General features: G+C 37.6%; 1 protein-coding gene across 3 annotated transcripts in view; it reads right to left on the reverse strand.

Moving 5' to 3' along the window:
- The window catches only part of sema4ba (sema domain, immunoglobulin domain (Ig), transmembrane domain (TM) and short cytoplasmic domain, (semaphorin) 4Ba), a 96,439-nt gene that overhangs the window by 45,392 nt on the left and 34,698 nt on the right, over positions 1-16,349 (reverse strand). The gene's annotated exons all lie outside the window — the stretch shown is intronic.

Consider the following 16,349-nt stretch of genomic DNA (forward strand, 5'->3'; position numbering starts at 1 on the left):
CTTCTCAGTAGGGTGTAAGGATGATAAGGCAATAAATAAGTACTTCCTGGAAATGGTGGTATCGCTTATTAGACAATTAAGTATGCATCATTTTCCATTTACATGTTAGGTTGCAAAGTTCAGAGAACAGTTTTTTGCCATAATCACCCATCATCACTTAACAGTTCCGTTCCATAAAGCACTGTTCTGAGAACGGATTTTCAACATAATGCCATAAAATGTATAATTTCCAGCCTCCTGCTAAGATGACCTCATTTGCTCCCATTTAGTTAATAAACGTAAAGGCATACGTGGAGTTTCACTGCCAGGCAAATGAAATGGACTGTAAATAAGTTGAATAGCTTTGCACTTGATATGTGATCTATAGTTACAGTACAGAACCCAACCCTGTCATCAGCACAATATGTCAGTGGGCAAACACTTAAGTGGTTTCCATTACTCTGGCTATGTAGACTAGCCTTTTAAGCACAACCACAAAGCTAATCCAATTTCAATTCCCATTTAGGTTTAGGATTTAATATCAATGTCAAATGTGTATACTTTATTGTTATGAACTGCCAACAGTAAAGGGCTAACAAATGGGATGTGGTGTAAAATCAGTATTTGAGGAAGTAGACAAAGCAGTCTGGCTTTCAATAGACAGAATGAATGTCTAAAACATACATGCCAGAAGTATGTTCAATTTTAAACGTTTTAATTGTGTAACAAGTTTTGAATGGTATAAACTTAAAGGAATAGTTCACCCAAAAATGAAAATTCAGTCTTCATTTAATATTTTTTTCTTGTGCTGAACACAAAAGAAGATATTTTGAAGAATGTTGGTTTCTGGTCCTCATTGACTTCCATCGTTTTTTCTTTTCTCTCTTTATACAATGATAGTCAATGGGGACCAGCAACTGTTTAGTTACCAACATTCACACAAAATATCTTCCTTTATGCTTAACAGAAGAAAAAAAACTTCATGCAGGTTTAGAACAACTTGATGGTGAGTAAATGCTGTCAAAACTATCTCAAAAAGATAAATTTAGTAGTATAGGTATGGCAATAATGCTTGCAGGTCATCATTTCTATTTGTGCTTTTAAAACAAAACTTTAAAAAGCTTCAAAATTGAGCCAACACTGTAATTTGGCATCTAGCTCTAAGAGCTATAATGCAATCCAATTTACTGTACAACTGCCAAAACAGCAAGGATGCTTTGCTCTAATATAGACAACAAGAGAGCACGGCACAAGCTGACAGTCCCAGAATAAAAAGAAGACAAAAACAAGGCTACTTTTCCATCTGGAGCACGACAGGCCTTGGAATCCTACAGGAAAGATTCACATCCCAAACGGGAAAACTGCTGCTTGTTTTAAACAGCATCTCAAAATCATTTTGGTACAACATGAGGAGATAAACTGATTACAAGTGAATGTGTTTTAGGTTTCCACAAATGAGTTTCTGAAGAACTGCTGAATCATTGATGATTGTGGTTTATCAATATCAGACAAGTGCTAAAGGCACAAACACTTGATGTTTATGTCTGATAAAGGTAGATTTATATCACCGTTTACGCAGTCTAAATGACATCTAAGATGATGGCAACAAAGTAGCACAAAAGGACACAGCAAGTTTAACCTATATTTACATGCATAAAATATGGAGCCTCAAAAGGACATTTTTTGTATAATCTAGTGATAATACATCAACAACCACCACAAAAAGCTGATTTCCCTTTATTTTGCATTGGCTACAGTGTTTCACCATGCACCTTCAGATACTAAATGAAGACTTAGTGCATTCTATCTCAGCTCTGACAAGAGATATGTTTACAAGGTCAAACTCCTCCTGCTACTGTCCATATGCTGGGGTTGGAATGTGTCCTGCACTGGTCAAGGCTGTGGCTTCAGCCATATTGGTGTGGGAGGTTCGCTCACCAAGCACCATTAGTCTTCCTAGTGCTGGGAACGCTAGAGTGACGTCCCAGTTGACCAATGGCAATGTGATCTCATTAATTTCAAGTTTTGACAGGAAGAGGATAAATGCTTCCGAGGCACGTGAGGAGCTGAAGTAGGACATTGAAGGTCTTTCTGTCATCACAGAGATGTAATCATATTATTTCCCTTTCTTTCTACTGTTGAGCTAATGCAGGAGCCACATCATCTCAATATTCATGCTCAACTCTGATAAAAGATCTACAATTCTCAAAGAAGAGTGAACCATTCAGATAGAAACAATGGTAAAAACATGTTTTAACTTAGCTGATTTGGACTGAACTTATATATTTGTTTGGTGGTTTTTAAGATCTATGGTGTTTTGTTGGTGGGTTGATCTCTAACAGCCAGTTAAAATGATTGGTACACTATGGCTTTAATGACTTTATATGATTTGTAATATGAAAACAAATTATTTGGAGGGTATTTCTTGGAAGGAACTGAGGAAAAAGTGTCCTCTAGTGTCAAATATGAAAACAAATTGAAAGGCTAAATGGTTTGCATCATCATAAAGTAGGAAACTTTCATCCTCTGACCAAAGAATAAATAAACTGATGACAAATGTTAACAAGTTCATAAATAATCTCTATTCAGCCAACGGCCAATTCTTTGTTCTCCCGGTACGTGAGCCACATGTGACGATGGCATCAGATGTCACTTCCTGTATGTCATAAAAATAGAAATGGTTTACTACATAAACAGCTGTCCAGATTATCAGGTTTGTCAGATGGGATAAAATTATGGACTAATGCTTTTCTTTTGCTCAGTATGTAACAGTATCTTCCTCTTCTAGGAGAAAAAAAAATCACCTAAAAAGCACTGCATCCTTAGACGCCAGTGTTGTTAATTAAAACTAAACTAAAAACTACAAATCAAAACAATTTAAAATATTTTTGTCAATTGAATAAGCTGAAATAAAATAAAATATACATATAAGATCAACTAACTGTAATAAATAAGCAAAAATAAATAAATTAAATAAATGTAACCAATTAAATTAAAACTAACTTCAAATTTTTAATAATATAAATTATACTAAAATAACATGATTAGACACTTTTTTTTCCATTTTAAAAATGGAGAATGCGTATTTATTCCGTATTTATTATTTATTCATGCGGCAGGTTGTGGACTCAAGTCACATGACGTGGACATTACTTGAGTTGTGTCTTGACTCGACATAATCAAAGAAGTCTTGTGACTCGACTTAGACTTTGACAGCGACTCACGACTTGGACTTGTTGTGATCGCTTTCTGGTCCCTGGAGCATATGATCAAACTTTAGCGTTGCTTTGACTGGCACTGAGCCAGAGAGGGACTCAGTGAGCGCTTGTCATATATCACAACTTTTCATCGTTTTCAAACACATAATGTTTATTATATGTTTCAGACATTTAAATACGGGGGGGGGGGGGGGGCTGAAATTAAATCAGTGACTGAAATGAAATCGTGTTCTCTTGGTTAAAATTGCATTCCAATAACTTACGAATTGAAGCTTTAAAAGAGAAAAGCAAAGACTCAAAGCTTACTTGTGACTTGGAAAACAATGACTTAGTCTCACCTCGGGTGTGTGGGTATGTGTCTGTGGATGTGTGAGTGCAGAAGCAGATGTGTGAGATGAGGAATGTGTCGTGACTCAAGGGGACTTTAAAGAATAACTAGCACATGTGTGACAAATGTATGACTCATTGCTCTCGAAGTGCCTGCTGAAATGGTCCATTGCAGATGTTCTGCAAACTTTGAGATCAAATACATATGAACACCTATGAATCCGATAACACAACCAATGTGATTGCAAAACATGACTCAGGTACAGGAAGTAATGCTGACACCTGTTCACATGCACTGTCATCAGAGTAAAGTTCAAAATTGCTATCTATTTGACTTCCTGTGCAGTACGGAAACAGTGAATCATGAAGTGAGGGATCTGAGATTGTGAAGTTTTCCGCTGTCTTCATCTAAGCTGGGTCTGATCCCCAGACCCAGCTTAGAGTAATTAATGGCCAACTCCTCCCTTGGTGATCTGGCCAGCCTTAATTACATCCATATGCTCTTTAATAGCCTAATTAAAATCTTATTAAATAGCAAAAGCAATATGGAAAAAAATCTGCCTTGATTCACGTTTGAAAATGTTAAAAAAGGAGCTTCCACAAATGATCAGTCTATTTTTTTTAGGCAAGACTTCAAAGAGGAAACGCACTACATTTTAGTTCAATTAAATGGGTGACCTAACTAGATAAATGCGGATAAAATGTAAAATATGACCATGAAATGGCCCAGGAATATCATTACCTCTGTCTCTTTAAAGTAAAATACCTCTAACGGGGACAGAGTCAGATGTGCAAATATTTCTAGCGGAGATTCATTTTGTCCACTCGCCCCTGCCTAGAAATTTCCATAACAGATGTGAGGTCTGTGAAATGTAGAACAGCACAGAAGTGGCTGCAAAAAAAAAAACCTGCTAATGCCATCAACTCTTTGTCAGGTAAAACGATATTTAAATGAAAAGCTGTTTCTGGTATGCTCTTAATTTTGGTGCATATTTAATTTTCTTACTGGTTGAATTAACGTTACAAATATAACGATATAGTTCTAGAAACTGTTCTAAATATAAAAGAATAGCCACACCACAACTATAATGGCACAGATAAATTAATCACTTTAAGAAGATTTCTTCCAGCTGATGTAGACAGCCAATCAGAATCCATCCTGCTTTAATAAGCTCAAGCATTTGAAGTGGCAGACAACAAACCTGCAGTGTGCATGTAATGGACGTAGGCTGCTAAGAGCTATACTCCCATGCTGGCATACCCGGGTTCGAATCCCGCATAGATCAGTCGGTTCGAACAGGAGGGGTTATATTGGTGCCGTGACCCAGATGGGAGTGAGGTTTAGGGGGTGAGTGTAATGGACGTAGGCTGGTAATAGTTGTGTGTGTAAACCTCACACCCCTGATCTCAAGAGGCGCTCTATTGACTGACGTTAGAGACTGCGGTCTTTAGCCTACTTGTTAGAGTGCCGACTCCCATGCCGGCAGACCTGGGTTCGAATCCCGCTTAGAGTGGATGGTTCGAACAGGAGGGGTTACACTCGCTTAGAATAAACAGAACAATGTTGTCCGCTGGTGTGGACGCTAATATAGTTATTGTTATAGTTATTTTGGATGGGCCTTTACAGTTGTAATTAAAGGCCCAGAGTTCTCCACTTTTGGCTAATACTACTTACTGATCCATGCTGGGCAGAAACAATGTGTGGACTGTCACTGGATGTACTTGAATGCCAAAGTGTAATTTGAGCAATTTCAATATAATTAGGGGCCAAGCACCGAAGGTGCTTAGGCACCTATTGTTATTGTTGGCGTTCCGTACGCTTATTATTATTCTTCCGCTTCTTCTTCCGCTCTTGAAGTCTATGGCAGCCCATAGAACCGCTTGCGGGAAAGTTGTGAAATTTGGCACACAGTTAGAGGACAGTCTGACCTTTGTCCATAGCAAATTTGGAGTCTCTAACTCAATCCCTCTAGCGCCATCAGCTGTCCAAAGTTGCACTTATGTTTATGTTAATAACTTTTGAACCATAAGGGCTAGAAACAAAATTCTTTTTTCCTCTGATTCCTTGGGTCAAGACGAATCGATTGCACCATATGACGTCATTTTCCGTCATGAAAATTTTTCCGCCATTTTGAATTTTCTGAAAAACGTACTTTTTCGAACTCCTCCTAGGCCGTTACTCCAATTTTCACGAAAATTGAACCAGATCATCTTCAGACCATGCCGACAAAATGTTATGGAATTCAAGTTGATTTCTCAAACCGTTTTTGAAAAACACGCAAACGAATTGTACGTAGTGCTTGCGAAAATAGACATAAGGCTGTATCTCCGCAACGCTTTATCGTATTCAGACCAAACTTGGTAACTGTCATCACAAGCATGACCTGAGGCAACATGCAGCGTTTCGGCGCAGCGCCACCTAGTGGTGCGGAGATATGAAAAATGGCTATTTTTACTTATAACTTCTGATGGGTTTGGCCAAAAATCATGAATTTGGTCTCGTTGGATTCGGGGAATCATGCCGAGTCGAATGATGTCCAATTTTCCCATATTGGACATTTTGGCCGTCGGCCATTTTAAATTTGGTGCTAAAATGCTGTATTTTACGAACGCATTAGCGTATCGTTATGAAACTCGGTATGGGTCATCAGCACAATGCCCTGAAGGAGCATACCAAGTTTAGGACCAGCGCCACCTTGTGGTCAAAAGTTATAACAAAATTTACAAAAATGCTAATAACTTTTGACTATATTAACCGATTGTAATGAAACTGTTTTCAGTAGATTCCTTGGGTCATGCTGAGAACATAGATATCAAACTTTCCATAGTCAGCTGAACTTCCTGTCCGCCATATTGTTTTTCTTTAAAAACCTACTTTTTCGAACTCCTCCTAGACCGTTGCTCCGATTTTCACCAAAATCGAACCGTATCATCTTCAGACCATGCTGACAAAAAGTTATGGATTTCAAGTCGATAAGTCAAACCGTTTTCGTATACCAGAGCAACGAATTTGAGGCATGATGCAAAAATGACTCTTGAAGCTGTATCTCTGCAATGCTTTATCATATTCAGACCAAACTTGGTATGTGTCATCACAAGCATGACCTGAGGCATCATACAATGTTTCAGCACAGCGCCACCTACTGGAGTGGAGATATGAAAAATGGCTGTTTTTGCTTATAACTTCTGATGGGTTTGACCAAAATTCATAAATTTGGTATGGGTCATCAGGACAATGCCCTGAAGGAGCCTGAGAAGTTTCGGACCAGCACCACCTTGTGGTCAAAAGTTATAACAAAATTGACAAAAATGCTAATAACTTTTGATAATATCTACCGATTGTAATGAAACTGGTCTCAATAGATTCCTTGGGTCATGCTGAGAACATAGATATCAAATTTGCCATATTCAGCTGAACTTCCTGTCCGCCATATTGTTTTTCTTTAAAAACCTACTTTTTCAAACTCCTCCTAGACCTTTGCTCCGATTTTCACCAAAATTGAACCGTATCATCTTCAGACCATGCCGACAAAAAGTTATGGATTTCAAGTTGATAAGTCAAACCGTTTTCGTATACCGGAGCAAAGAATTTGAGAGATGATGCAAAAATTACTCTTGAAGCTGTATCTCTACAATGCTTTGACATATTCAGACCAAACTTGGTACGTGTCATCACAAGCATGACCTGAGGCATCATACAGTGTTTCGGCGCAGCGCCACCTACTGGAGTGGAGATATGAAAAATGGCTATTTTTGCTTATAACTTCTGATGGGTTTGACCAAAATTCATTAATTTGGTATGGGTCATCAGGACAATGCCCTGAAGCAGCCTGAGAAGTTTCGGACCAGCGCCACCTCGTGCTCAAAAGTTATAACAAACTTGACAAAAATGCTAATAACTTTTTTTTCTAATTGCTCACTGCTGCTGTTGGTCTGATGCTCACGGCCATGTTGGCTGGCTTCTTGTGCCGTTTTTGTGCTTGGCCCCGTAATTGCTGCTTGCAGCTATATTTAGACTTGTAATGCTGCTAGTGTCACAGCATTGACTCATCTCTGATGGCATCCCCACTGCTTTCAGTTTTATTTTGAGAGAAACAAAGCTTTCTTAATATCATGCAGTGTATATGGAAGAACTGCTGTGGTTTTCCAAGAAATCAGCCTCAATGGAATTTATTACAAAGAAATGCAATTCTCAGAATAGGGTATATAAAACAGCTCCTCAGATGGAGAAGCCAGAATCTCAATGAACAGAATGCAACAGGTGGAGTTTTGCCATTTCAGTGGGTGGCTGCTTTCAATGTGTTTTAAATTTTCCCCCGCAAGTGCAAAATATAAACAGGATGATCATATAAAGCATCTCACCTATTATTAGATTATGTTAGTGACCTGATTTCTAAGATTATGATTGTGTATAGATAGAGTGTGATTTGGCACTGACTCTCTTCTTCAACATGGGCTTGATGCCTTTTTTTCCAGGCACTTCAAAGTGAGTCAACTCATATTAAAGGGTTAAGTGGTTGATTATGATTTCACTTTTTTAACTTTAGTTAGTGTGTAATGTTGCTGTTTGAGCATAAACAAAGTATCTTTTTGTAGTAATATCATCCAAAGATTCAGAGAATCTGGAACAATCTCTGTGCGTAAGGGTCAAGGCCGGAAAACCATACTGGATGCCCGTGATCTTTGGGCCCTTAGTCGGCACTGCATCACATACAGGAATGTTACTGTAATGGAAATCACAACATGGGCTCAGGAATACTTCCAGAAAACACTGTCGGTGAACACAATCCACCGTGCCAATCGCCGTTGCTGACTAAGACTCTATAGGTCAAAAAAGAAGCCATATCTAAACATGGTCCAGAAGCGCAGGCGTTTTCTCTGGGCCAAGGCTAATTTAAAATGGACTGTGGCAAAGTGGAAAACTGTTCTGTGATCAGACGAATCAAAATTTTAATTTCTTTTTGGAAAACTGGGACGCCATGTCATCCGGACTAAAGAGGACAAGGACAACCCAAGTTGTTATCAGCGCTCAGTTCAGAAGCCTGCATCTCTGATGGTATGCGGTTGCATGAGTACGTGTGACATGGGCAGCTTACACATCTGGAAAGGCACCACCAATGCTGAAAGGTATATCCAAGTTCTAGAACAACATATGCTCCCATCCAGACATCGTCTCTTTCAGGGAAGATCTTGCATTTTCCAACATGACAATGCCAGACCACATACTGCATCAATTACAACATCATGGCTGCATAGAAGAAGGATCCGGGTACTGAAATGGCCAGCCTGAAGTCCAGATCTTTCACCCATAGGACGCTCAAAGTTCAATGCAAAAGAATTATCTTTTTTGGGCTTTGGCAGTTATTTTTACAGTATGGAAGTGTTGAATATACAGAAATTCAACACTATACTTGCAGTACATATAGTATATTCACCGTAGTAAGTTGAGATTACTGTACTTTTAATAACGGCAAAATGTATAAACTGAATACAATATACATTTTTTTTTTCTCTAACATGCTCTGAATGCTGTGTTATCCTTTTGTTTATGTAGTGTCTAAAAATGATCTGTAGTGTTTATATATTGACAGGCTGTGTATGTTCTGAAAGCACTGTTTGATTTTGAGTATTGGTATAGGTATTTTGTATAGGTGAAATATTGTTGAGGGGATTGTTTGATCAGGGGAATCGGGGGGTTTGTGGGAAAATGGGTGCAGTTTTCAAGAAATGTATCTTAGCAATTATGAAAAACTGTGAAATCCACAAACCCAAATTCACTAGTAAGTGCTACATGTCAGTATAAGTCCAGTATGACTGCCATATCATCCCATATCATACCAAAATGAACTAAAAAAAAGTTTAAAATCCTAAAATGTACAAAAGGGGACACTTATTAGTTGACCGCTCTTTTTGAGTATTGCTGTAAGTGGATCACCCTTAGGGGAAGAACCCTTGATTATTTTCTGGAAGAGGCCTTAATCCATGAGGAGCTCTCTCTTTCTCACAGTCCGGTTTGAGCAAAGGGAGTATATATGCCTCATCTTTAGTTTATCTATTCTGCACTGGGTCCTCTGAGACATGATGCATAGAATGTCAACCTCAAATACAAAAGATGTATTTAAAAACAGGAAAATGGGTCTTAAAGTCAAGACCTGGGTTGTATGTTTCTTTTGATGTAATCTAATCTACGGAAGCTATTAATACAATTCGAGCCTCCTGGGGTTGCCAATTGTTAAAAAAAAAAGAACATCAATTGAAGGTTTTCAGATATGAATTTAAGCATATTTAGTTCAAATGCAGATGCAAAATGGGCCTCCCTTACATTATTTACAGCATTGTGTTTTTCTTGGGTCAAATCTCACTATGTTTATTTTATGAACAGCGACAGTTCATTCTGTGCTGGAGCAGCTGGCAAAAGTGATACTGTGTAATTACTCAAGTAAATAATGCATGACGACATTTGCTTTGATATCTACACTGCACAGGATTTAATTACATTGATTACAGCTGTGCAACTTCATTGTGTCTGTACAATGAGATTCAAGGAGATTCCCTGCAAAGACAGCCTATATGCTCAAATTATTATTTCTAAAATAAGCAATGACTGTATGGTGGTTTAACACATGCATCTTTACTTAGAGGGGGAAAAAAAGAGACCTGCCTTCTATTAATTGAAGGTCTACTGTAATTTGGGTCCAATAGGTTTCTCATGCCAGCTGGGCCTTTTAAACAGTGGCTGTGTCTGAAAACTAAAGGCAGCTCCATTGCTGCCCAGTCATAAAGGCATCTCCTAAGGAAACGTTCAGACAGTTTTCTCAGACAGTGTTTTTAAGCCAATGTCTCTTACTGCTTTAAATCATATCATACAGCTGTTACAGAAGTCAAACATCTGTGTCTTCTGAGAATCTCAGCTCCATACCGTGCAAACTCGCTCATAATGCATTTGCACAATTACTGTGTCAGCTGCATTTTAAAAGCATTGCAGGGACAGAAGATAAGTGCTCAGAGGTCTCACGTTGAACCCCACGGTCCAGTAATGATGATCTGTGGAGGCAGTTCATTTTCTTGTAGCCTAACATCAAGAGAGGCAATAGTGCAATTTGAAATTACAGAGACGTTCACTAATAAAGCTCTGACAGTTAGGGCATGGAGCTGTCAGCACATTTTTTTTTCCTGCGCTGTTTGCTATATAATGCATAGATATGACTTGTGGGTTTCATGCAATGACTATCAGGGGACTAGAGAAAGTTTCTGCTTTAGATCCTCCAGGAATCCTGGTATAGTTACATACAAACCAGTCTGGAAGAATGCCAGTGCCCTGCAGTCTTGGAATCTACAGGCCTCACTTACTGCCTCTGTGTCTGTCTGGTAAAGTTAATAAAATAAATATTTGATTATTACAGAAAAATCAGACACATCATGAGTTTCTTGTGCAGACACAAGGAAAACCTTAATTAAAAATTATAGACAGATTTGTATAAGGTATGAAACCTAGTTACCCCAATAACAAACCTGAGTTTATATATATATGTTTAAAATGTTTAATAAATGTTTTAGCCAGCTGTTTTAGAAGTTAAGCCCAGATTTAAACACATGTGAAGTGACGTTTGTGTGACACAGGTGAAGAGAGCTGTAAAAGTAGTCTGGTTTTAAAAGTAGGTCAAGGCCTGCTTTACCACTTTACTTCCATTTCTAAATGTTTCCAATTGTTCAGTATTATCTCACCATCATTTACAGTGGTAGTAATATTGGCCTGAGTGCTGATAAGGGCACTGAAAACTACAAAGTTCTGTGCTACTTCTGCTTCCTGTTATGCCTGAGCTGCTGGCAGTACTATAATAGCTATGTTTATACATTTAAAAAAATGCTGGGTTAAAAACAACCCAAGTTGGGTTGAAAATGGACAAACCCAGCGGTTGGGTTAAATGTTTGCCCAACCTGCTGGGTAGTTTTATTTAAACCAACTATTATTTAAAAATTGCTATATGGCTAGCTTAAAATGAACCCAAAATAGTTGGGAAATTAAAAAAACAGATGATATAATATCATATGTAATGTTATATAAATGTTAATATAAATGTAATAGTTTAATAGTTTATTAATATAAATTTATTAATAAGCAATTTAATAAATGTTTATTGTTTAATAATTATTCATTGAACATTAATAAATGTTCATTTCCAACATACTTTGGGTTAATTTTAATTAAACAATACAGTAATTTTTAAACAATAGTTGAGTTAATAAAACTACCCAGCAGGTTGGGCAAACATTTAACCCTACCGCTGGGTTAAAACAACCCAATTGCTGGGTTTGTCCATTTTCAATCCAACTTGGGTTGTTTTTAACCCAGCATTTTTTAGAGTGTAGACCAATATATTCTATTTATTTTTAATACATCTACCACTAATATTCAAAAAAACAAAGCATACCTAAGAAAGACGTCCAAATGTAGTTAATTGAATCAAGAATACAATCCTTCAGAGACATTAATCTTTTTAAATAAATAAATAATCCATTGAAAAACAATCTTATTTTTCTATTATGGTGTTATTACATTTTTTTTTTTGGCTGAGGCAGGACAAATTCTGTACACTGGCGGCTTGTGATTTTGAATACATGCTTGATCATCCACACGATTTGTAAATTATCCCACACTTTGTTACTACTTTGTAGATACAGACCTACAACTGATGCTTCTAATAAAGCATGCTGGTGGTATCCTTTTATTGTATGTTTTCTGCTATAGATATTGCAGCGTGGAGAAAATGCCTGCATTCCTCTGAGTTAACATGCATAAGACAGATGTTCAGGGTGCTGGTAAGTGTGCTACACCCATCAATCACATCAAAGGGCCAATAGTACGGTGCATGTGAGGGGGCCTTCAGAGCACTCGGCCCCTCCTAATGGCCGTCAATATCTCTACCATCACTCAAACTGTCTTTCACAGCAAGACAGATTCCTGCCAGTGCCTCCTGAACCCTCCTAACAGATGGAGCTCTAACTTCATAGCCACCAGTAAAAACTATTTCTAGTATCTTCACTGTAATAGTATTAGTGCTAGTCACAGTCGTGAGCTTGATTAGTCATGCAGGAGTCGGTGTGCACGGACGCATCTCTCAGCAAGTGGGCGTTAAAAGCCCCAGCGACTAAAGGCCCTGCCGGTAATGGCCATAGAGACTCTTCAACAATGTTTGATATGATTTCATGCTTTTTCCATTGCAAAATACAAAGGCACAGATCATAAACACTGCACAAATCTAGTGCTGGAGAAACATCTACTATCATAACATATATATGTTGCTTGCAAAAAAATATTTTTTAGAATACACATCAATTTTTAGGAAGTCGTCAATGGAGAAAGATGCTTTGTAAGCATGTAATGGTGTAGTTATGGCCGAAGCTAGCCGGCCAACCTTTCTTAAGCTGGTTATCCATAGAGGAATGCAGCAAGTGGTTTATTTATACTTTACCATTACTAAATTGCATTGCAACATGATACCTCTCTACACAATCAATACAGCATATTGCACAAGGGCATGGCATGACTGGATCAATGTAACATTGAGAGAATGGAACCCAAACAAAAATGTATCCTGAGATGCACTGTCTGATGTTAAAGCTAAACGCTGAACAGATCTTTGTAAAACATCATGTTTCTATATAGCGATACAGAGCGATATGCTGATGTAGAGTGATATATTGCATAGCTACGAGTGTGATTATATGATTATATAAAACAGTATAGTAATGCTGCTTGTGTTAGGGGTCAATTTGACTCTAGCAAAAAACTATAAAAAATAAAAAATAAAAATAAGGCTACTTCAGGTTCACCTGACCATCTGTCTAAATATAGAAAATACAAATAAAAAAAAGCACTATAGCAAAAAAAAAAAAAAAAAAAAAAAAATCTATTTCATTTGAAAACAATCATAAAATGAAACTATTTAAATAAATAAAATAAATTGAAATATAAAAGTAAAAAAAAAAAAAACACTAAACCTGGAATCCTGACCTTTATCTAAGTGATGGGCTACACTTTTCAACATGCATCAGAGCGCACTCATCTCTTCGATCTCTATTTTCACATTCTGCTGAATCTGATAGCTGATAGTCAATCTAAAAAGCATTTTATGTGGGCTTTTCACATGCATCTAGATAACCCCTTTACTGTTAAGCAAAGATTGATGACCATTAATTACTGCCCTTCGCTTGGAAGTGACCCAAAAGCATCCAAACGATTGAATGCATGACATAATCCCCCAGCAGAGTTGAGGCAGAAAGACTGCGGCAAGCTGTTTCTATGGCTGTGAGTCCCAACACTGCAGTCAGTCTGTGCTCAGCCTGACAAGAGCTCTTGTCGATGAGATGAAATGCACTCTGTGCTTTTAGACAGCAAACTTCAAATGCCCATTACGGAGATTAAATCTCTGAACATTTTTCATCAAAACCATGCATGTAAAATCTATCAGCAGCACTATGCAATTGGATCAGCATTTTGAATATTAGCAGAAGCTCTTGATTCACTGTTGGTGGGAATTTATTCATGCAGTGCTCACGCTGTTACAAAAGAAACCTGAGGGTCATTTGGGGCTGTTACGCTGCCATAACTAAACCACTCAGCTAGCCTGCCCCGTGCAAACACTGACTGGTGGGTTATCTCATTGCAGGCGGCTCAATAAAACACACGCTCATTCTAGGGCCAAAGAGTGCAATATCACCCAGGCAGTGGCATCTCAACCATCCCTATGATCCAAACAATCCCTTACAACTGAGATATTTTGAGTAAATTCCACTCCACGCACATTTGAGTCCTAGACAACGCCTTGTGACCCTGGAGGACGGGCTGACCCATAATTAATAGGGCCGACATGGGTCATGTCAATCAAAGTGGAAGCTCACTTGCATAATGCTTCACACTTGAAACATATATTATTCACATATTTCTGTGTGAAACATTAATTAGAGCTAGGTTTGCATCTATAAGAATGTTTTGTCCCCTTCTGAAAAAGTAGTACGTTTAAATAAAAAATTAAAATTTTGTCAATACTTACCCTCAAGTTGTTCCAAACCTGTATGAGTTTCTTTCCTCAGTTGAATACAAAAGAAGATATTTTAAAGTATGTAACTAGAAAGTTGACGGCACCCATTGACTATGGTATTATTTTCCTACTATGGAAGTCAATGGGTGCTGTCAACTGTCTGGTTACCAACTTTGAAATATCTTCTTTTGTGTTCAACAGAAGAAAGAAACTCATACAGGTTTGGAACAACATGAGGGTGAGTAAATGATGATAAAATTTTCATTTTTGTGTGAACTATCCCTTTGATTGCATGTTAACTAAAATTAAGTGAAAATGTATAATAGTTTCAATTTATATTAAATGCAATTAGCTGAACTTTAGAGTGCTATTTTGACCCTCTTAAGTGGTACACCTTTATGTAATTTCATAATTACTAAGGGTGTGACGATACACTTAGCTCACGAGATGAGACGATAAAAGATATTGGGTTCACAAGAACGAGACTAGATGTATTTTAACACCATTTTTAAGAAATATTCAATAACACATTGTATGACTGGAAAAATAGTATTTTAATAGGTTAATTTTAAAATGTTTTAAACAAATCTAGGGCTGTCACTAATGATTAATTAATTAACATAATTAACATAAACAAGTAATCAGTTGATTTTTTTTTTGTGGTAATAAAAATAGACCTAAGTAAACAAAAGCCTTTAAAATACATATATAATAACAAAGAGGTAATAATAATGGATTCAATAAAGAATCGAATAAAGATCCACATTCACACTGACCCATGAAAACAACTAACAACGCTGTATTACGCATGCCAGGCCAGTAGTTGGCGATGTTAGAATTTGGCATATGTAAATAATGCATCTCCGGTGGTTGAAGTAGTGGTGCGGTAAATCTACACTTTGCTGCAAAAGTGTTAATAAACTCAGTATCTTGAGCAGCACTCGCAGACTTAACGTGCAATACGCATGACGTCACAGTTTTTGTAGTTTATGTGGCGAAGATAACTGCGTCATTTTTAAAAACTTGCACTCTGACACCTGTTTCCAAAAGTTTGCATTTTCAGGTCCCCAAAACATTGTTGTCGTGTAAACGAACGGCCAAAACACATACAAATTTTTCCATTTTTAGTCGAAAATGGTGTTGTATAAACGGCCCAGATGGCAATTTACAAAACATTGATGTCTGATTGATGGGTAGGTGATTAGAAGTATACCACAGCTCCTCAAGTTGAGATGTGATGAAAGTCCAGTTAATCCAGTATGAAACAACAAGTTCCAACAGCACCTCTTTTAAAGGAAACCCTATTCATGAGTATATTATTGTGGAGAGGTGTGAGGGAGCAAAATACTAAAGGAAGGATTTTTTATGAAAGGAAGTACTGCAGTACATGGTCTACTTTCACCTTTGAGGTGTGACTGAGTTTGTAATTCAATAGTGATTGCACCACCCAGCTCAGGTTATGCAGGTCAGAGCTGATGGAACGGAAATGATGAAAATGAAACTACGCGTTACAGGCATACGAATCTGGTGTTCCTTTGCCAGTTGACAACTCAACCTGATTCACATGGCTGATCATTTTTGTTTAAGATCCATAGGAGCTGATCCAACTCAGATACAGCCATGATGCCAGGAACTAGACATAAACCTTGATGTGTGGCTGAGATTGCACTGAGGACCAGTCGTGGCCTGTTTTTATCACTCTCATTTCTAGGTTAATCTGATAATCAGACAAATTTGGATAATTTTCAGAAGATATACACCTTTTTCGTTGCTTCGATCCCAA

Source organism: Chanodichthys erythropterus, chromosome 7, assembly GCF_024489055.1.
Source record: "Chanodichthys erythropterus isolate Z2021 chromosome 7, ASM2448905v1, whole genome shotgun sequence".
Classification (NCBI taxonomy): Eukaryota; Metazoa; Chordata; class Actinopteri; order Cypriniformes; family Xenocyprididae; genus Chanodichthys; species Chanodichthys erythropterus.